This window comes from Mixophyes fleayi, chromosome 12, assembly GCF_038048845.1.
Source record: "Mixophyes fleayi isolate aMixFle1 chromosome 12, aMixFle1.hap1, whole genome shotgun sequence".
Taxonomy (NCBI): domain Eukaryota; kingdom Metazoa; phylum Chordata; class Amphibia; order Anura; family Limnodynastidae; genus Mixophyes; species Mixophyes fleayi.
This window is the reverse complement of record NC_134413.1, coordinates 6,366,676-6,388,118: the sequence shown is the minus strand read 5'-3', so window position 1 is coordinate 6,388,118 and position 21,443 is coordinate 6,366,676. Positions and strand designations below refer to the sequence as shown.

At 41.7% G+C, this 21,443-nt stretch overlaps 1 protein-coding gene and 1 long non-coding RNA gene across 4 annotated transcripts in view; one reads left to right on the top strand and one right to left on the bottom strand.

Moving 5' to 3' along the window:
* The first annotated feature begins 793 nt into the window (after positions 1-793).
* Positions 794-21,443, top strand: part of LOC142109257 (B2 bradykinin receptor-like) — a 36,410-nt gene continuing 15,760 nt past the window's right edge. For 2 of the 3 annotated variants that reach the window (XM_075193365.1, XM_075193367.1), the window contains exon 1: positions 794-952. The gene's annotated coding sequence lies outside the window, so the exon portion shown is untranslated. Of the gene's footprint in view, positions 953-1,934; positions 2,348-21,443 lie in introns of those variants that run through there. The other variant, XM_075193366.1, reaches the window with a different exon arrangement.
* Positions 14,786-17,949, bottom strand: LOC142109267 (uncharacterized). The gene is made up of 3 exons (XR_012680320.1): positions 17,709-17,949; positions 15,488-15,590; positions 14,786-14,839 (listed from the first exon to the last, which is right to left on the bottom strand). It is a non-coding gene; the product is annotated as an uncharacterized LOC142109267 (long non-coding RNA).

The window sequence follows — 21,443 nt, the reverse complement described above, 5'->3', positions numbered from 1 at the left end:
GAACTCGCTAGGTGGGTCCTGGTGATGTTATACACATCGCCATTCTCCCACCTCCCACTGCGCAATGACGAATCACGTTGTCATGTCCCCAGCTTACACTTTGGACCTGCCCCCCTGGTTCTCACATTTAACTTTGTACCCCATCTTTTCACGTACATTCACAGTGGGTCTTTAAACACATCTTCATGTGAGATGCTCTGCGAATATGTGGCCTAGTGGTTAGCACTTCTGCCTCACATCACTGGGGTCATGAGTTTGATTCCCAACCATGGCCTTATCTGTGTGGAGTTTGTATGTTCTCCCCGTGTTTGCGTGGGTTTCCTCCGGGTGCTCCGGTTTCTTCCCACACTCCAAAAACATACTGGTAGGTTAACTGGCTGCTAAGAAATTGACCCTAGTCTATGTCTGTGTGTATATTAGGGAATTTAGACTGTAAGCTCCAATGGGGCAGGGACTGATGTAAGTGAGTTCTCTGTACAGCGCTGCGGAATTAGTGGCGCTATATAAACAAATTATGATGATGATAATAAATAATATAAAGATGGTTCTGGCAACACTCTTGTATGTTTGTTAAAAATTTACATTTTAATTAACAAGGAGGTGAGAGTTCTAAGAAATTACAACTGGAGACTTTTTTTTTAGAACAAGTGTCACATTGTAAATTCTACAAGTAAATCCCAGACACCTTTATTGTGTATATCCACCTGATTACCAATAAGCAGGCTGTAACAGAGACTAACAACTCATCCTGTCAGCCCAACAGCTGATAACTTCATTTACTGTGTCAGTTAAGAGTTCTGAAAGGCTTCTGTACGTTCCTTCCTCTCCACCACAGCCAGGGGTGTGATAATACCACTCAACATTATATCGCTCTGCTCTGCACCACACACTCACATCACTCAGAGGAAGTCCAGTATCATCTCGAGATCCAAGAGCTTTCATTGTTTCACAGGTAATGTATCAATATTTTCTACAAATAAGAAATGTTTCTTTATTTGTTGCTGTAGTTAGGAAGGCTGACAATTCCTAGAGTGATTTCCTGGTGAAACTGGAGGAAAGAGAACATTGTTATTCCTAAACATTGTTTAACTCCCTCCTCAACTTTCTATTTGTGTTTTATTTGTCAACACTTCATCAAGAAAGTCTCACTTTTTGTCTATCACCACTTACACCTTTCCACTGTGACCAGCAATAGAGGTGTACCTCAGGGCTTAATTAAGTAATCCAAATCACGTGACAGCACCAATTTTTTTCTAAGTCAAGTGATAAACGGTGTTGCAAGCGTAATTCATATATATATATATCTTTATAGTTTGAGGTTTTTTCCCCCATGAAAAAAAATGATCTCACTATATTTAGAATACTTGAAATCAGTCATGTGCATGTAATGTTACGCCCAACTATGCAAAATTGGCTTGGAATGTTATGTTTAGAAAACTTGGTTGATCTAATAACAGAAAAAAAAGAACGTGATAATTCCATTTCTCAAGACTCCGTTCTCCAATTAGCAATACTTAAAGATATACTAGCATAAAACGTTATTATAAATATGATTATTTTCCTCACTCAGTACCTTTCTTCTTTTATCCCCCCCCCTTCCCCCCGCCAAGAGAATTTTAACAAAGGCTTATAAGAAAAGGACTCAAATTCACAATGCACCCAGGAATTACATTCCAGGTGTAAAGGGTTTTCCACCACCAGACAAAAAATTTTGAGCTTCACATGTCCTCGTGTAACTTTTACATTGCTTCCTGTGCTTTTCAGTCTTGTATTTCTATCATTGGTCTCAAGAACAACCCAGCCAGCAATTCAGGGTCTAGTTCTTCAATGTGATACTAGTGTATTATTTTAAGTACTCCTTTGCATAGCAAGAATAACATCTAAAGGTCAATACTGACAAAAAACAAACACGCTAGTGGGGGCACATTTTTAAAACCTGGGACTGTCCCTGGAAATTGAGAACAATAGGCAACTGTGTATCTTACTGTATGGAAACACATTTGCAGCACATGAATTACATCATTATCATCGTATAATTGAGAACAGTTCACCTGAGCTAGTGGTCACTTCTAACTAAGTGCCTAAGAGCTGCGGTTTGCTGGTTGTTTAAAGAACTGTCTGTTGTGAGTTAATATAAAATACCATATTCTACGTACGCTGGATGCAGTGTCTGCCAGATATTCTACAGTCCCTGAGGCCACCTCACACACCCCTCAACGCTTCCTCCAAGCCTGTTTAAAACAGGTTGAGCAGAACCTCCCAATCCCGTTTAAAAGGAATTAGAAGTGAATCGTGGGACTACTACTGGGATTGTGGTGGACGTGACAAATGATTGTACTCACACCAGGTACAGATTTATTTTATTTTTTTTCATATTTTATAGAGACCAAGTAAATGAGTAAATGAAGACACAGGAAAAAAATTCCTAATGATATCTAAATATCATCATTATTAATGTTAATAAAATGTCAATGATGTATGCTGGCTTGGGAATATCAAACACATTTATTGAAAAAAATATATATCATATATATGTGTATCTATATCATTTGCAACTTATATGATACCATGTTATCAGCTGGGAGAAATATTGATACTTAATATATTTAAAAAAAAATACAGATCACAGCTGTTTAATAAGTTGTTGCTTCAAAGATCATCAGCGTATATAGAAATCACAAATAGATACAGATATGTTATGATAAAACAAGAAGTTTGAGTATCCAGTGTTTAGTAAAGGACGGTGTCAGCCTCACTCTGTTGCAAATCAAGTTTCTGGTGATGAGCACGTTTGAAGCCTGATGGCTTAATTAGAAACAGTTATGGACTCACTCCAAAAGCAAATTAGCCCATTTTAATTATCCAAATTATGACATGTAAAACCTACCAGATAGCTCCAATCATCTGAAAGGGAAATCTCTCTGGCAGCATAGATACCAATGTTAGATCCTGTACTTGTCGAGAAGTTAACTTCACTCTTAACAAATATCCCCAGAAGTATTTCAGCTGGTTGGTGTTTCCATATAAATAGCAGCCTTTCTGCATTCAAATAACTAGATATTATTAATTTTCCACATTCGACTGTACTTTATTTACAGTCCATGCGGTGAATGAAATGCAGCCAGCAGATAATAACTATATATCACATTACCCATGAGTATAGGAAAGTACTCCTATGCTGTGTTACAACATATCCAGCAAGTACAGGCAAGCTGATGATATTAAATTGATTCATAAAAATCAGCTCAAATGCAAAGGTTGTAAAAGATTGTAGAAATGCAGAACAATGTAGCTTTAATAAAGAATTGATTTCACACAGAAGTCAATTAAACGTATTATTCAACCATGCATTTCAGAGATAGCAAAGAAATGCGTCATGTAGTATTTGAAGACTATGCACCATTTGTAAGTTCCACCCAGATCCCAGATAGCCATAAATGTCCTATGCTGCACTTCTCTCTCCTTTCAATGTGACAATCACAGGATAGACCATGCAAAGTGGTCTGACATGTACCTACACACTTGGTTTGTGGTTTCTGCAGAGGTGGTGGAGAAATGCATCAGTTCTCTTTACATGTTTGTCTATAGAATATGCTACAATGCTTAAAAGTTTGGAGCAGACAGAGATGTGAACACCATTAGGCGAACTGAGGCTAACTGTGGTTTTTGTGGGATGCCATATTTTGTGAATTCATTAAAAATGCAAATTTTGTTGCTCCAAAGGTCTGAATAAGTGCTGTCTAGCTGGCTGGCATACTTGGTAACTATGACAGTAACAAGTGGGGATGTTGCCCTATAGCAACCAATCAGATTCTAGCTTTTATTTATTTAGTGCTTTCTCCAAAATGACAGCTAGAACCTGATTGATTGATATAGGCAACATCCCCACTTTTTCAAATCCGCAGCTTAGTAAATCTAGCCCTAAGTCTTCAGTTTCTGAATTTAAGTTCTGCCATAAACATCAATATAGTCTTTGTTAAGTCATGGAGTTTGTACATTGAGTCTGTTTTGCACTATATGGTTTATTCAAGTGCATTTCGGGTCCACACCTAGATTTTGGTCCTTGGATACTTCTTTGAAAACAAGAAATGTGATCTGGAAATAACACATTGTACAAAACGTGAGATCAATGATCAGCCTCCGAACACTTTAGAACCAATCCATTAATTATAATTTTCTGTTTTTCTACTAAAATACTACTAAGTATAGTGTCCACTGAAGATGCAAAATCCATTCCAGCCACGATCAGCTATAGCTCCACTTTGGTGGAAATCGAGGTTTGTGACATCACCAAACGGTATTTTACGCTGTGCCTCAGTCACTTAAAATATGCTTGATGCTTACACAGGGGTAAACGCAGGATTTGTAGAGGGGGGTTTCCACACCACGCCACCAGTGGGCGTGACCAGCATGCATGGGGGCGTGGCTATAATATTAAACAGTACTTGGCTGCTCTCCAACTCTTCCTATCCCCATAATATACATGGGCAATGCTGCGTGCACTACTGTTAGGTGCACACAGCTCTCCCTTTTCAAGCAGAGCCGTGTGAAGCGGGAGCAGGGTCCAGCCAGCTCAATTATACAGTGCCCCAGGCTTGGAGGGGGATTTCCAGGCAATCGGAAAGCCCCCCTCGGTTTGCCTATGATACAAGCAGTAGACCCTTGTGTGGCATAATGGCTGCATAACACGTTATCCCTTAGATTATGGGATCTTGTCCAAGTCACCATGATTATGTCACCAAGCATCTATTTAAGATCAGGGTCTGAATGTAAGACCAGAATATTTTTCTGCACTGTAACAACGGGCAGCACAGTGGCTAGCATTGCTGCTACACAGTACACAGTTCTGGGGTCATGAAATCATTTCCTAACATGGCCCTATCTGTGTGAAGTTTATATGTTCTCCCCGTGTTTGTGTGGGTTTCTTCCCGGTACTCAGAATGTGGTTATAATGTCTCAACATTGCTGAAATGTAGTGATGAATCCAAAGGACTCTCATCAGTAATAGATTGTCCCTTGGAGATTAGCAAGAAATCGTGTTCAGTCATTATGACCTTATTAATTTCTCTCCTGCCTCATCCCTAATCCCCCCAATATGACATTCTCCTTAGAAATGGAAAGTTGAAACAAAGGCATATGAGATGCAATAAAATAAAATAAATCGTCGATATATCTAATTTTACTCACAAGCTCATGTGGACAAAAACAAACCAACATATAAGTCATACTTACCAAGGGGGCGTGACTGGAGGGCGGGAGGGGGAGGGACGAGGCCAATCGCGTCATTTTGGCCCCGCCCCCCGCGGAAACGTAATTTGCGTCGTGGGGGGCGGGGCCAAAATGACGCGATTGGCCTCGTCCCGCCCCACAAAATGGCGTGATTCACCGAGAATCGCGTCAAATGGCGCGATTCTTGGTGAGATTGGGATGCGGGAGAAATGCCAGCTTGACCCGAATTTCGGGAGTCTCCCGGACTTTCCGGGAGAGTTGGCATGTATGATATAAGTTACATTAACTTTACTTTTAAGAGGATGTTCATGTCAAAGATTCTATCTAACAGCAACAAATTAACCAACTTAAAGAAAGTCACCCAATTTTTATACAACATAAAGTAATTCTTGCTACAAAAAAAAAATCTTTACATCCTTTTCTTTTTTTTTTTTTTTACCATCTTCCTCCTTCTTAAACAAAACACCCTATGTCCTGCATATTTCTACTGCCCTATGGTAGAGGGGAAAAAAAACATTCAGATGTATCCGCTTCTCCACCTCCCCAAGTGTTATCAGTTTCTGCAATCCACAACAATGCTGGCAGCCGCTAAGGTTTATTGTAGTGAATGATTGAACTAAAGTGTATGTGAACTTTGGTGTATTTTTAAATCCGTTGCACACAGGTCTAATTGTTTCTGTAGCAGAAAATAAGATGTTAAAGCAGCAGCAACAGACAGCAAACAATACATTGCATTGATTGTTAAACTATGTCATCTGGGTCACATGAATAATAATAAAAACAATTAGTGGGGTCCCTTTGAACAAGATGTACAAAGCGAACGTTATTTTCATTAAAAATAGTCTTGGCTTAAGCTTTTTATTTTCATATGTAACTGAATATGAACCGGTATGATGCATGTTTCCTTTTCTCTGCATCTCAGTGTGATCATGTGGGGCAGCTTACATAGGGAATATTATTATAATTATTTATTTATAGGGTGCCACAAGAGGTCCACTGCGCCGTACAGAAATGATCTCTGTGACAGACGCATTTCTCCAAGCATCGTGGATGCAGGCTGTTAGCTGTTAGAGTTTGTTCCGCCTAAGGCTAATGTAAATATTACCTCAGTTGGTAATTGTGGATCTTTTTTGCTCATTCAGTAAATGTTATATATTTCATCATGGCAGGGCCATCTTTTCTATTGAGCACGATGGGCAGGTGCCCAGGGGCCCCACGGGCAAGGGGACCCCACCCATAGGCAGGGCTCTTAATAATGTTGTTAAGATGGCCCTGCATCATGGAAGACTTTCAGATCAGTAGTGTTAGCATAGACAAACCGAGGGCGGGGGGGGGGGGTATTCCTAGTGCCTAGAAACCCCCCTCCCAGCCTGGGGTACCATATGCTTGAGGTGGCTGGACCCTGCCCCAGGACCAGCCACTTTGCAGCTTGTGTGCAGATTGTTTCTGTCTGCACTGTTCACAGCCATCTCTCCCCAACAAGTATTGAAAGCAGCAAGAACAGGTAGGAGAGGGCAGGACAGTCTGTCAACTGTTCTGACACACTCAGTCAGGACTTTGTCCTGATTGTAGGGACAGTTGGGAGGTATGTCCCGGTTCCCACGGCTCTGCTCGAAAAGGGAGAGCTGAGTGCCCATAACAGTAGTGCACGCAGCATTGCCCATGTATATGATGGGGATAGGAAGATTTGGGGAGCAGCATAGCACTACCTAAAATTATATAGTCACACCCCCATGCATGCTGGCCACGCCCACTGGCGGTGTGGCATGGAAACCCCTCTCTACAAATCCTACCTTTGCCCCTGGTTAGAAACATAGACATAGTATAATTATGACAAATAAAGAGCATTTGGTCTGTCTAGTTGGCCCATTTCTTCTTAATAGTGTTATCAGTGATGGAATATAGTAGGATTTTATGTGGTAGTGCGAGGACCAAGGTATTAAGGGGTGTATATTTCAGTGGGTGATCAAGAAGAAAAGATTTCCAGATTGGTGGCCTGAGCTAGTTTTATGCTGTATCTAGACATTAGCGCCTGCAATGGAGTCACCACACGCCAGTCATATAAACACATTGGGGCATGTTCAATTGTTGTCGAAAATGCCAAAAATCTCGCGACGCGCCCACTATTACCATCATTACGGTAATAGTGCGCATAAATACCGGTATTACGGTACTTTTCTCGCTGGATTTCAGCTTGCAGCTCCCTGAGCCGCGAGCTGAAATCCAGCTTACTATTACCGTAATACCGGTAATAGTTTTAACGCCGCGGGGAAACTCCCATTAAATGGTTACTGAAATATAAGTCACTGAAACTAAATGTGACTAATAAATTGTATTTCCATTTATCGGTTTGCAACAAACAGGAAACAAATAATAGCGAATCATAACAATTCCTTTAAAAATGTTCCCATTGGTATATAAAGGTGCCCTTTAAGCCTTCACACCTGCAAACTCTTTCATCACAGCATCAAAGTTAATTGAACTTGTTACAATGTGTTTCATAGAGAGAATCCTCCAGGGATACCCAGGAAAAAGTTTGAGTTCTATCGAGATGTAGCACTGAGACGGGACCTGTGTATGATTCTCTGCTGCTCTCTAGGACAATGGAAACTGATTGAAACATAAAACTCTTCATTTCAGTTGCATTCAAATCGTTACAATACTTTATAGTGACATCACAGATTTCTCTTATTGGTAAGAGGTTTAGGGCTTTATTTACTAAACTGCGGGTATGAAAAAGTGGAGATGTTGCCTATAGCAACCAATCAGATTCTAACTGTCATTTTGTAGAATGTACGAAATAAATGATAACTAGAATCTGATTGGTTGCTATAGGCAACATCTCCACTTTTTCACACTCGCAGTTTAGTAAATCTAGCCCTTAGACACACTCAGCAGAGGATCGGTGACTGAGCTCGAATTTAACTTTCCCCCTTTATTCCCTCGGAGCGCGGTCCTGCTAAAGTATTTGCCTTCTCGTTAAGAGACTTGGCCGAGTGAGGAACTCAAACAAAACAAAATTCCTAGCAGTGGTTTTTTTAACTCCACTTCAGTTGCCCTTTCAGAGTATCAAGTACATGAAAGAAAAGTCTTCTGAAAGCCGGTTCACATGGAAACCTCAAAATGTCAAAAGTGTGTTCACACACAGGAGAGGACTAACATCTGGTTGTTGTAAGATATTTCCATCATTTTATACAGATGGGGTGCAGAGAGATAGGAGAGGCACTCCAGTCCCCAAGAGCATTTTTGATATATTAAAATCTCATTTTAATTGAAACTTCATCAAAAATCATTTGTATAATCAATTTTCAGACATAAAGGTTAACAATTGGTTAAAATAATGTGTGTGCATGTAACCCTAATGTGAGTTAAAAATGATAAAAACTGAAACAATTCAGTAGCCAAGCTGGCCTGTATTACAGCAGGACCATTAATTGGTATATTGCACAAAGAAGTGATTCCTATATACTGTATTCACCCACTAATAAATTGTCGCTGTGTATCTAATATATTGCATATAATAGACTAACAATTCATACACACTGTGTGTCTTTATAGTAGGTTAGGATATCAGATCCTTCATTCGCTCTCCGGTTTGGCTGCCCAGTTTTCATCCAAAATTCAGAGATCACAACACTAATCGTGAATATATAAATTACTTTACTTGTTATCGAGAGAGGGATATTTACTTCTGTGTGTCGAAAATCTATTAAGGGATATAGGCCGACCAACCGACTTCCCCCACAGTGAGCTAATAATGAAAGACTCTGAGACAAGTATTTGGCAAAATTATTTTGGTCACAACTTTGTTAAACACTTCCAAACTTGTATTTGGCAGACAAGCGGCGTGCAAGGCTAATACAATTTACCACCTTTTTCCAGGTCCATCTAGAAAAATAGGGCGTGTTCTGCCCACCATGAAGGCACCGCAACTTCCTCTGGAGACCAGCCCCCTTGGCATAAATCACCCTCCAATTGCTGAAACCTGGCACGTCGCCTGTATTGGCCCAACCGTTGAAGCTGGGACCAGGCGTGCATCCGTGTTCCCCTGGGTGATACTGCCCGGCCCTGCTGGCTCCCCCCTTTCTATGCCTTGCTCGCCCCTTTTCTGCCAAGCAAGGTCCTCATGACCCTGTCCATGGGGACCAAAGCCCCCACCGCTACGGCCTCCTGTAACAACAACCTCCTAAGCGCCTCCTGCATAATGTTAAACATATCAAGTGCAACAACTTAAAGGTGCCCCCGTCACTCCTCTAAAAACCTGCACAACTGAACCCCGATTTTTGCTTCTGCTGCTGCCACGGGAGGTAATAATCTTGGCACTAGCAGGTTTCACTTTATTTCTCACCCTATCAATGCCTGCCCCTGACATGTCTGACCCTAGAGCTCCAATACTCAAAATACTTAAGTACCTTCTCCAACAATCACAGCCAAATCTTACACTGATCTGACTCCGTCGGCCCTGCCACCAGAAAATCATCCACCACTGATTTGCATCCTGTGATGGATTCAAAACACCACTGCAAAAATAAGATAAAGGCTTCGAAAAAATGCACATGATGCTGAACAGCCCATCAGCAAACCCTTGTCTATGAAATAATACCCATCAGACTGAAAACCCCATCAACCTAAAGCTGTCAGGGTGCAGCAGCAACATTCGAAAGGCAGATTCTATGTCTAATTTTGCCATGAGGGCCCCTTTTTCATGCTTTTTGACCATTTTTACAGCCCTGACAAAAGATTGATATTTGACGGAACACTTCTCCCTGTCCAGCGCATCGCTAACCGATGCCCCTGCTGGGTAAGATAAGCGCTGGATGAGCCTAAAATTTTCTGCTGCCTTCTTAGGAACCAGCTCCAGAGGTGAACTGACTAAATTCTAAATGGAAGGCTCCTGGACAGGGCCAGCCATTCGATCCAACATCAGCTCCTTGACCATCTTATCCCTGACTATTGCAGATTGCATGTTAATCCCCTTGGGGGGATGCTTCTTGTAACAGAAATCCTAAAACCTTCCATAAAAACCCGCCTGCCACAAATGCAACAACTCAGCTTCTTCCCTTGTTGGATACCTAGGCGGCCACTCTAGCATCCTGCTCACCTTTACTGGCCTCCAAACCTTATCGCTGCACCATTCCTTTCCACTGATGAACCACTGTGATCCAAATATGTATCCCGTACTCTGAAACTTATGGGCCTTTGCCCTTGTCATTTCAATCATATCTCCACCATACTGACCCCCCTTATTCTCTGTAAACTGAATGAATAAAGTTTGTGCACTTTAGTATACACATTGCACTGCCACAGAATGCCCCCATGTAACACCCAGAGTCCACAAACATCCTGCTCAGACAATTATCTATAGTACTTACGCTTCTGCTTGCGCTGCTCCCTCTCTTTTTCCTTGAGTCCCACCTCGGTTCATGTAAATAGATCAACACAATTACTCTTCTCAATTTCCTTCCTGATGTGTTTTGGCAAATGTCCCATCACTGCTCTCAACTCACAACCCACAGCTACGCTTCCCTGTACAAACAAACATTCTTTCTGCGACTCCACCTGCACAAATCTCTTCCTTACCGCATCCACCCCAGGACCCACTAGCTTCATCTTCCTCCTATGATCCCTTACTACGCTGCTCCTTCAACGACTTATACATCTGCTCGCTCTTCAACTTGGATGAACTATCGTCACCTGAACTGTAACCTAAGCCCTCTTGATCCTTATAAACATCCCTAACCTTAATATTTGCATTACCTACATCCTTGTCATCAATTGTACATTACAACTTTACACAACGTCATTATTAATCTCGCCATTCCCTTGTGATGTGATGAATGTCCTTTTGTCCGCGCGGGAAATGGCATCAGCCGTAGATGATGCCCCGCCCACTGCGCTGGACATGGTGTCAGCTTTTCGTTGGACCTTCCCCTGTGAGATGATGCACGGGCTGCTGCGCTGGGAATGACGTCAGCTGTCTGGTGTGCTGGTGTTGGAGTCCCCGCTGGACCGGTCGCAAACTCTGTGATGTTAATCAACAGCTTCTGCTGCTATTGCTTACACCTTGAAGGGCAGATCTTGGTATGAGTGTGTCGGGTGGTTCAGAGATGAGGTTTTAGCTGTATGGTGCAGAGTTGTTTACTTTTTGCCACGAGTTGTGCTCAACTCTCCAATCAGCAGGAGTTCAGAAAAAGATACTGTAAAATGTTTCAGTTATCAGACAACTTTAATGGTACTTAGGCAAATTTACTGACCACAGGGTCCTTTTATAATATTAACTTATTAGAGCTATGCAATCTTTAGAATGTGTATATTCAGGAATAAATAATAGCATTTGTAATTAGATGTAATAAGACATCTCCCAGTACCATATAGCAAGAAGGGGTTTAGCTTGTATATCCTGCTTATAGGTGTGATGTGACAACCCCCTACTTGCTAGCCAATATATTCCAACCCATGCTATTCAATATTTATGATATCTTACAGACTCTTGACCAGACAGGATGAATTTGGGTGAATCAATAGTAGAAATCACTGCAATGAGGCATGTTAACTGCGTTATAACACTACTACGGTGTTTCACCACATTAAATAATCTACAGTCTTCACTGACGTACCTATTATTTAGTTACAACAGTAACATCAGTATTTTACAATACCACCATAACATATATGCATATGCATTATTATTAATGCTGATAATGAGTCCAGCTTATAAGTGATGACATCAAAGCTGCTAATAATATATTTTAAAACACACATCATCATCCCCATTTATTTATATAGCGCCACTGATTCCGCAGCGCTGTACAGAGAACTTACTCACATCAGTCACTGCCCCATTGGAGCTTACAGTCTAAATTCCCTAACATACACACAGACAGACAGTCAATTTTGATAGCAGCCAATTAACCTACCAGTATGTTTTTGGAGTGTGGGAGGAAACCGGAGCACCTGGAGGAAACCCACGCAAACACGGGGAGAACATATAAACTCCACACAGATAAGGGCATGATCGGGAATTTAACTCATGACCCCAGCGCTGTGAGGCAGAAGTGCTAACCACTGAGCCACCGTGCTGCCCACACAGGGCCTGAGTATTAAGGAGAGCAAAACATAAAAAATTAGAAACTTTGCACCTGGGCAAAACCATGATGCATTGGAGGGGGAGGTAAATTTAAAATGTGTGGACACATTTATAGCTGGGGTAGGACATGTCCTAGATCAACTTTAAATTTCAGTGTAAACATAAAGCTATCAAGTATTTGTGTGCTACATGAAAAAAACAGCCAGTATTTAACTTATGTGCAAAATAAAAAACTAATTTGCACCCATTGCATTGCAACATGGTTTTTCCCGGGGAACATTTACTCCTTTTTTTGCTTTTATAAAGATTGTTATATCGAAACGCGTTGCTTAGGGGGTGTGGCTATGACAGTCAGCTATCGAGTGAACTGTTCTCTACCTCCTCGGTTCGGATGGATATATGGAAAGGAAGCCGGCGATCTCGTTTACCATCTTGAGAGATATTGTTTTCCATTACACACCTGAATATTACGGAGGCGGGTAAGAGTCCATCGTTACTACCTGTACTGGACTTCTGTTTTCTGCCACACCAAAAATGCTTTCTCTGTATGGACACTATTTACATCATTATATACATATATATATGCATTTTTTTTTTATATAATAAACACTTGTAAGGTTTTATACTATGAGTGATATTTGTCCCCCATGCATGTCACATCTTGTTTGTTGGGAACGATCCTGAGCCTCATTAACACCTGCCAGACATCCTTGTTTAGAAGACTCCACAAGTGCAAGGCATCACATTGATATACATACTGTCTCTCCACTAATGTAACCAGTGTGTAGGAAATAATCTACACTGAAATACAAACAAACTATATAAAGAAGTCCTCAAAAGGAAATAACTCCCTGAGGGGTTATGAGAGGATCACCAGGTGAAACGTGTCCATTCACTGCAGGCGCTTATGGTAGTGGGAGTATTTATAAGGACGTCATTTTTTGTATCATCGTTTACGATATGATATTATGTTTCTCCCTTTTTCTACATGTTTTATTCTGGAGAACTTCTATGAATCAGACATCAGGATTTGATTGAACTCAGGAAATTAACTAACTTCAGTACTTGGAACTTTTCGTGTTTCATTTATTGATTGAACTTTTGGATTGTCAATTGAATTATTTCCTTTCGAGGACTTTATATAGTTTATGTTTGTATTTCAGTGTAGATTATTTCCTACACACTGGTTACATCAGAAGCCCCATCTCAGTTTGCCATTGTTTTATGTTACAGTTTTATTGCAGCACATTTGTTGAGTTGTGCTCAGGCTAACGAAGGCAGCATCTGTGTTTATCTGCGCAGATATATTCAGTATATTCATTGTTATAAAGCTATCAAGTATTTGTGATACATGAAAAAAACACAGTATTTAACTTATGTGCAAAATAAAAAAACTATTTTGCACCCATTGCATTGTAACAGGGGTTTTCCCAGAGAACATTTACTCCTTTTTTTTGTTTACTTTGCCTAATGACTCAGGACAACAGTGTTCATGAATTGTTAGTATTATATGCAATATATTAGATACACAGTGCCAATTTATTAGTGGGTGAATACAGTATATAGGAATCACTCCTTTGTGCAATACATCAATTAATGTTACTGCTGTAATACAGGCCAGCTTTGCTACTGAATTGTTTGTTTGTTTTTTTTTATCATTTTTAACTCACATTAGGCATTGACAAAATGAGGGGTGGGGGTTTCCTAGTGCCTGGAAACCCCCCTCCAAGCCTGGGGAACTGTATAATTGAGGTGGCTGGACCCTGCCCCCACTTCACACAGCTCTGCTTGAAAAGGGAGAGCTGTGTGCACCTAACAGTAGTCCATGCAGCATTGCCCATGTATATTATGGGGATAGGAAGAGTTGGAGAGCAGCCAAGCACCATCTAAAATTATTGCCACACCCCCATGCATGCTGGTCACGCCCACTGGCGGCGTGGTGTGGAAACCCCCCTCTACAAATCCTGCGTTTGCCCCTATTAGAGTTACATGCACACACATTATTTTAACCAATACTTCACCTTTATGTCTGAAAATTGATTATACAAATGATTTGAATGACGTTTCAAATAAAATGAGATTTTAATATAGAAAGCTTTATTGAGCTTTAACAGAGTCCAATCTTGTCACATTTCTTTAACACTTCAAGTCTGGAAAAAAAGATACATGGATTGTGCACAATTAGCTGCATCATTAATTTTTCTATCAACATCTTTTTTCATGGACATGTTGTAGTCCATTCTGGCATCCGCTTACTAGTTTTCGCAGTTTGGTCAACAGATTTTCCCTTCTTTGGCAAACCTTGCCTGACATAGTCCTTATTATTTAAAATTCCTTCCCACATAACTAATTTGCAGCATTGGCTTCTCGGCCAAGGAAACAGTTTTGTGCACATGAAGTCTGTTCGGATGTTTTGCCTTGAGATGTGTAGGCGATTGTTCACTTAGTGAATTGACGGCACTCATGTATTTAGGCTTTACATACTCACAAATACATTGAACCACGGATCTCAAGATACATGCACTGTTGAATATGGGGATAGGTCTGCTGTGCTCTACTGCACATGATGCTGCAGGATACGTCCAATGCCTATGAAATATAAAGTCTCAAAAGAACGCACAGGAAAATAAAAAGATATAGAATTAATGTCACGTGGTTATAACATAGACGTTAACGGTAAAATAATGGGGGGAAAAAGTATTTTTTTCCCTTCCCATGAAATACATTTATTAGAATATTGTTAATGTCTACTGAACATAAAAATACATTTTACAGTATCATCTGATTGCAAACACATGTTATAGCATGCATACAAGACTGTCATTACTGATCGGGACTTAGACGAGCCCTGTAGCTGGAGCAAGAGATTGGGCAAAAAGACAAGTAACACTGATGTGTTTAGGGCTTGATTCAGATGTGGCTGTGTGATTTTGGTTATGTTACTCTCAAAATCGGTAGATACATGGCGTGATGAGTCGATCCCACTGTGCGCCATTGTCACAAACTATTTGACAGCAGACTCTTCACTTTCCCCCACTCTTTCCATTTGCCAGGGTCCAAACCAGCACGTTATTAACCCCTGCGCCCACAAAGGTTTCGGCAGAGCTGTGTCCTCAGGACAGTATGTGAACAATGTGAGCATCATGGCGCTTCCTACAGCCTTATACTCACCGGCGTGCCAGGGAAAACACGCTCCAACAACTTACCACCGCAAGGTGGCCGCATCGAATCCAACAACCATCGATCCTTTGGTCCCCCAAAACAGTCCTCAGATCTGCAAAGGGACGAGGTACAATAGTTTGATGGGGGGGATGGAGGGAGGTAAGGGGAGCTTCTGTAAGGTCATCACTAGTGGGCAGCAGTACTGTGCTTTACAGATGCTCCCTTTCAGTCATTTTACATATAGTGCGGCTGCTAACATATATATATATATATATATAAAAGAGTCATTGCGGTCTAACATGTCCTGTCCCTCTGTTATTAGCACAGCAGGACTGCACCGAGCAGTTCCTATACAATGCTAAAGTTCAGTGGGTAACAGTTTCTGCTTAAGAAATTAATCTGGTGGTGGGGGCCCCCTTTAGCCTCACGGACATTACCTATCTCCTAATTACAGCTGTTTACACCCTTTACATGGAGGCAAAATCCACACACACAAGGTACAATAAAAGAAAGATAAATGCAATACGGTAATTAACATGATGGGGGCAGCAAAGGACTAACACAAACTACAGAAGCAGTGGGCAGTGTGCCCTGCGACATAGGTGGTACCGTGCCAGAGGGCTTATGAGAAAATGTGACAGAAACAAAAGTAATGGCTCTTTGCTATTGGATAGACTCTGAGTAAAATAAAAAATAGAATTAGATTATCACCACGTTTATAGTAAGAATAGTTAAGGGACGTGTCTGGAAGGCTCTTGGTGCTAAATTGAGACTGGCCATCTGCCAAGTGGTTGTAGTAGGTTTTAAAATGTCCAAGGCAATTGTATACTATACTACGTCAATAGACTTAATTCCTTATGTGCAATTCATTTAAAGTGGAGAGACATGAAAGGAAAGTTCCATGTAAAAGGGTTGACCTCATAAATAAGTGATAAATAGTAACCTCTATAGGGGCTGATTTGGAGATCCACAGAAGTGCCTTTGTGTAAAAATGCATCTTGGTTAGAAACTGTTGCACTAGGTGAGTCCATATTTATAGGTGCCTGTATCTGGTACTTGGAGAGGTGGATCAGGAGCGAGCAGATGCCTGTTAATCACGTTCCTCTAATGTGAGTCACACAGATCTTTATGTAAGATGAGCTTCTACGTAAACCTGGTGATAATTTGGAGATGATCCTCTGATCCACTTGCATTTATACACTAAATTTAACACTGCCGTGCAAAATGCAGATGTAGAAACGCAAGTGTGTAGGCGAGTCTTTGCGTCTTTGCAGTTAGGCCAACAAGAAATCTTTTCTCTAAATCAGGTCCGTGGTGGCTTACATCAGTTCTATCACTGACTAAGTACAGCTGTGATGTCACGGCAGTGATGTCATGTAGCTGTAGTCTGCAGTAATGGGAATCTTCTCCTGTGTCTGCTATTAGTTCTTATGCTTTGAGTTGAACAACAAATTAGCAACTTATATGATGGAACCAGTACTGTTCCCTCTTCTATGGACATACGAGTTAAAGGGGTGCTCTGCTTTTGTAGCTATCGATGGTGCCTATTGCACTCGTTTTCCTTGCAGTCTCATGGTGAACAAAAAATTTTACATCGGCAAATGTGGTCTGACACCCAGCTTAAGGTAACGGGGGAATCCCCGCTTTAAGGTAGTGGGGGAATCCCCAGCTTAAGGTAACAGGGGAATCCCTGGCAGAGTGGTGATAACCCTATTTAAAATTTGGAGGTTTTTTTTTTTTTTTTTTTAAAAAGTGGACCATCCCTTTAAAGTGTTCTGGTAAACTGTCTGCTGCAACGGTTGATGGGGAGTCAGAAGTAGGTGAAGGATACTGTAGTTTATTCATGTTTAAACACATAAGTGAGAGGACGTCGTGGAGCCCTGAAGCTGGAGAGTGGAGCGCAGCAAATACAGTGATGAAAGCAGGGGCAGGCTGGGGGGCAGGGGAGCATCTGGTCCTATAATGGGCTACTTTGGGCTGGGTCACTGGGCTATCTGAATTGTTTTTCTTTTAAAATGTTCCTAATAGGCTGACATCTGGCTGCCATTCCCTGATCTACAGTGTAGAGTCCAGGATAGAATGTAAGCAGCAAAACCACAAGAATAGTGGAATAACTTAGACAGCGCAGGTATAATCATAGATAACCAAAATGCAAAGTATCACGGGTGTGGCAGGATAGGACAGAATCACAGTCTCTGAAGAGCAGGTAATGAACAGCAGGTAAGATTACCTAATGCTGGAACGTGCCGACACTTGGTGAGCTTGTGATAAAAGGAACAGCCAGGAGCAGGAACACAAGAGAAGCAGAACACTGGATAGTTGATTGTCCAAAACACGGGGACACAGACTGGGATAGCAGAAGGCTGGGACTAACAGCAGAACACTGTAACTGGTAACAATGACCAGCAGATTGCAGAGTGCAGGGAGGTAAGGCCAGGGAAGCAGGTGCAGGTAATGAGAGGAGGGAGGAGATTAGCCCTGCACAGGTAAAAGGTCCACAGGTGAGGTACACAAATTCCAGAACAGCACCCCCTCTGGTGATACAGAGGAACTGCATGCCACTCGTGTTCAGGACACAGTCCTAACATCATAGCTCACTACATTTACAATCCCAAAATTGGGACAAAGTAAACCACACCTCCATTCCAGCCGAACTCCACCCACAAATTGACATATTTGTGCAAAACTCCACCCACTTTCCAACAAACTTTACTCCTGAATAGTTATGTCCCGCTAAAATCGGGACAGTTGGGAGGTATGGTAACACTCAGTCTATTGATTCATGAAGTACAAGCAACATTACTGAGGTAGGAGGCACAACCGTACTCTCCTGTAAAATCCATTCTCCTGGGCTTCCTCAGGAATCCTGTGAGACTATTGTGCTCTGTGACAAAGGGGGGGGGGGGGGGCTTAACCTTTATTAATGTTGTCTGAGCACCCAGTTCCATCAGAGAAGGTGTTTGAGAAAAGCAAAGGGACTGTATATGACAGGAAAAAAAACAAAGGATTTCTGCTCTCAGAAATTAGTTACACCTTTATAGAATCTAGGTAAAGTTGTGCAACAAAAATATACAGTAGAATTAGCGGAGCCTTTCTGTCTCTCTATACAATGTTTCATTGTCATGCCTGGGAGGATTTCAGAGCTGAATGGAGGCTGGCCCTCCACCCAGTTTTTATAGTGGGGTTTATAAGTTTCAAAGATATGTCATTCATACTACGCTAACAGGCATGTTACTTCCTTATGTGTGCAGGGGAGCCCAGAGCATATAACACGTGTTCTTAAAATAATTAGGGAGCTAATTGAGCGATCGGTGGAAACAAGATCCAAAACAAGAGAGAAAATGAACATAATGTCCCATGTATTGCAATTCTGTGACCCAGAGGCACATGTTTCACACTCGTAAATAATAATAACTATATAAGGAATAAACTTAAAAAATTATAATATATATATATATATATATATATATATATATATATATATATATATATATATATACGATTTAAGTTCAAGTTTGTTTCTCAAATGGATATAGAATTCCAATCATTCTAAATGAGATCCAGTGTGCTTTTCATATAGATTGTAGGGTGGAACATTCTTTTCTCTCTTTCAGACTTGTTTGATGACTGAGTTTGTTCCCATTATTAGGCAACACAGAGTCTGCTGGCGGTATATAAATAAATATTAACAAGTAAATAATATTTCAAAGTGCAAGAACATTCTTGTAAATAAACCACATATATAGTATGACTGTGGACAAAGTTTTTAATAGGATACATTTCTCCTAAACTCTTAAATAAAAAAATAGTAACTTCACTGGCAATGAAATCATCTGTCAGCCACATAGCCGCACCTAAATCAGCTGCAATAACCACCCACTCATGAAATGTATCTCTCTCTTCTAACATTACTTTATGGAGTGGAATATGGTTCTTAGTGTGAGGTCCACTCTCAGGACAATTATTCAGAGTTTGCGCTGCCTAAGGTCAATACTCCCTCAGTTAGTTATTGTGGATCCATTATTATTATTATTATTATTATTCTTTATTTGTTAGGCGCCACAAGAGTTCCGCAGCGCCGTACACAGCACAAACAGTAGACAGTACAGGGTATTACATTACTGAACAGTAAACAAAAAATACTGACACTTCAGGAGCTCTAAGCAGGCTAATGCGGTAGAGATGGAGCAGAAGAGCTGGTAAGGACACAAGAGGGAGGAGGGCCCTGCTCAATGAGCTTACATCCTAAGGGAGGGTGAACAAAACACAAGTACAGAGGGAGTGAGTTGGCGTATAAAGGAGGGGAGGCGGGGTTAGGTGGAAGGTGGGTAGGCTTTGAGGAAAAGGTGGGTTTTTAGTGCCGGTTTGAAGGAGCACAGAGTGGGAGAGAGACGGATGGAACGAGGGAGGTCATTCCAGTGTAGGGGGGCAGCGCGGGAGAAGTCTTGGATTCTGGAGTGGGAAGAGGTAATCAGAGTGGAGGAGAGGCAGCGGTCGTTGGCCGAGCGCAGAGAGCGGGCGGGAGTGTGAATGGAAAGGAGGTTAGTGATATAGGGGGCAGTGGACTGGGAGAGCGCCTTGTACGTTGTGGTCAGGAGTTTGAAAAGGATTCTGTGGGGTATGGGGAGCCAGTGTAGGGCAAGGCAGAGAGGGGATGCGGAGGAGGAGCGGCGAGATAGGAAGATGAGTCTAGCAGCCGCGTTAAGAATAGAGCGGAGGGGGGCAAGATGGTAGAGGGGGAGGCCGGCGAGGAGGAGGTTGCAGTAGTCCAGGCGGGAGATAATGAGTGGATGGATGATAGTTTTGGTGGCATCCTGAGAGAGGAAAGGTCGGATGCGGGCAATGTTGCGAAGTTGGAAGCGACAGGCTTGGGCAAGGGATTGAATGTGGGGGGTGAAGGAGAGAGAAGAGTCGAAGGTAACGCCTAGGCAGCGAAGTTGGGTGACAGAAGAGATGATCCATTGTTCTCACGCTGCTCTGCAAACATCCGCTACAGTCTCACCTCATCTCCATCACCTGTATCTTCATATCCAGATGCCTCTTGTCTTCAGTGAGTGTTATATCATGAAACATAGAAACAGAATATTTATGGCAGATAAAGACCAGTTGGTGCATCCAGTCTGCCCATTTATCTTATTAATAGATTAGCAGTGATGGCTTATTATAGTGGCATTTTAGGTGGCAGTAAGAGGATCTAGACCAGGGGTAGGCAACCTGCGGCTCTCCAGGTGTTGTGAAACTACAAGTCCCTGCATGCTTTGCCAGTAGATAACCAGCAGATAGGTGGCAAGGCATGCTGGGACTTGTAGTTTCCCAACACCTGGAGAGCCGCAGGTTGCCTACCCCTGATCTAGACCAACCTGCGGCCCTCCAGATGTTGTGAAACTACAAGTCCCAGCATGACCTTCCAGCTATCAACAGGATGTCTACTGGCAAAGCATGCTGGGGCTTGTAGTTTCACAACACCTGGAGGGCCGCAGGTTGGACAGGCCTGATCTAGACCATGCTGCAAATATAAACGTGACAAGATATAGCACAGGGTTTGCTGTTTGTTACAATGACCGTAGGTAACTATTTTTGGGAAACATCAAAGGGGAATCAGTAAAGCAACAAACAGCCGCTTCTAACTATACATATTACAGTCACTTTGCTGCTCTCTCAGAATGTCCGTAAGACCTGCATGGAATTAGGGTAGGTCTCCCTGAATCTTCCAGGGGATAGGAGGGCATTCTCCTGCATCCAGGGGACTGAAGATGTGATTTGCTGAGGATCGTGTCTGGAGTCACAATTAAATCCGGACTTATATATATCAAAAATCTGCTTTTTTTCAGTTTTTAATTACATTTTCTTTCCTTTTTTTTAGTGATCATAACATTTTTTTCATAGAATGTGGAATTGGAGCCGGCTCCAGTATCATCGGAAGGCTGAGCATCGTTTGACTGCTCCAATGACATTTTCTTAATAA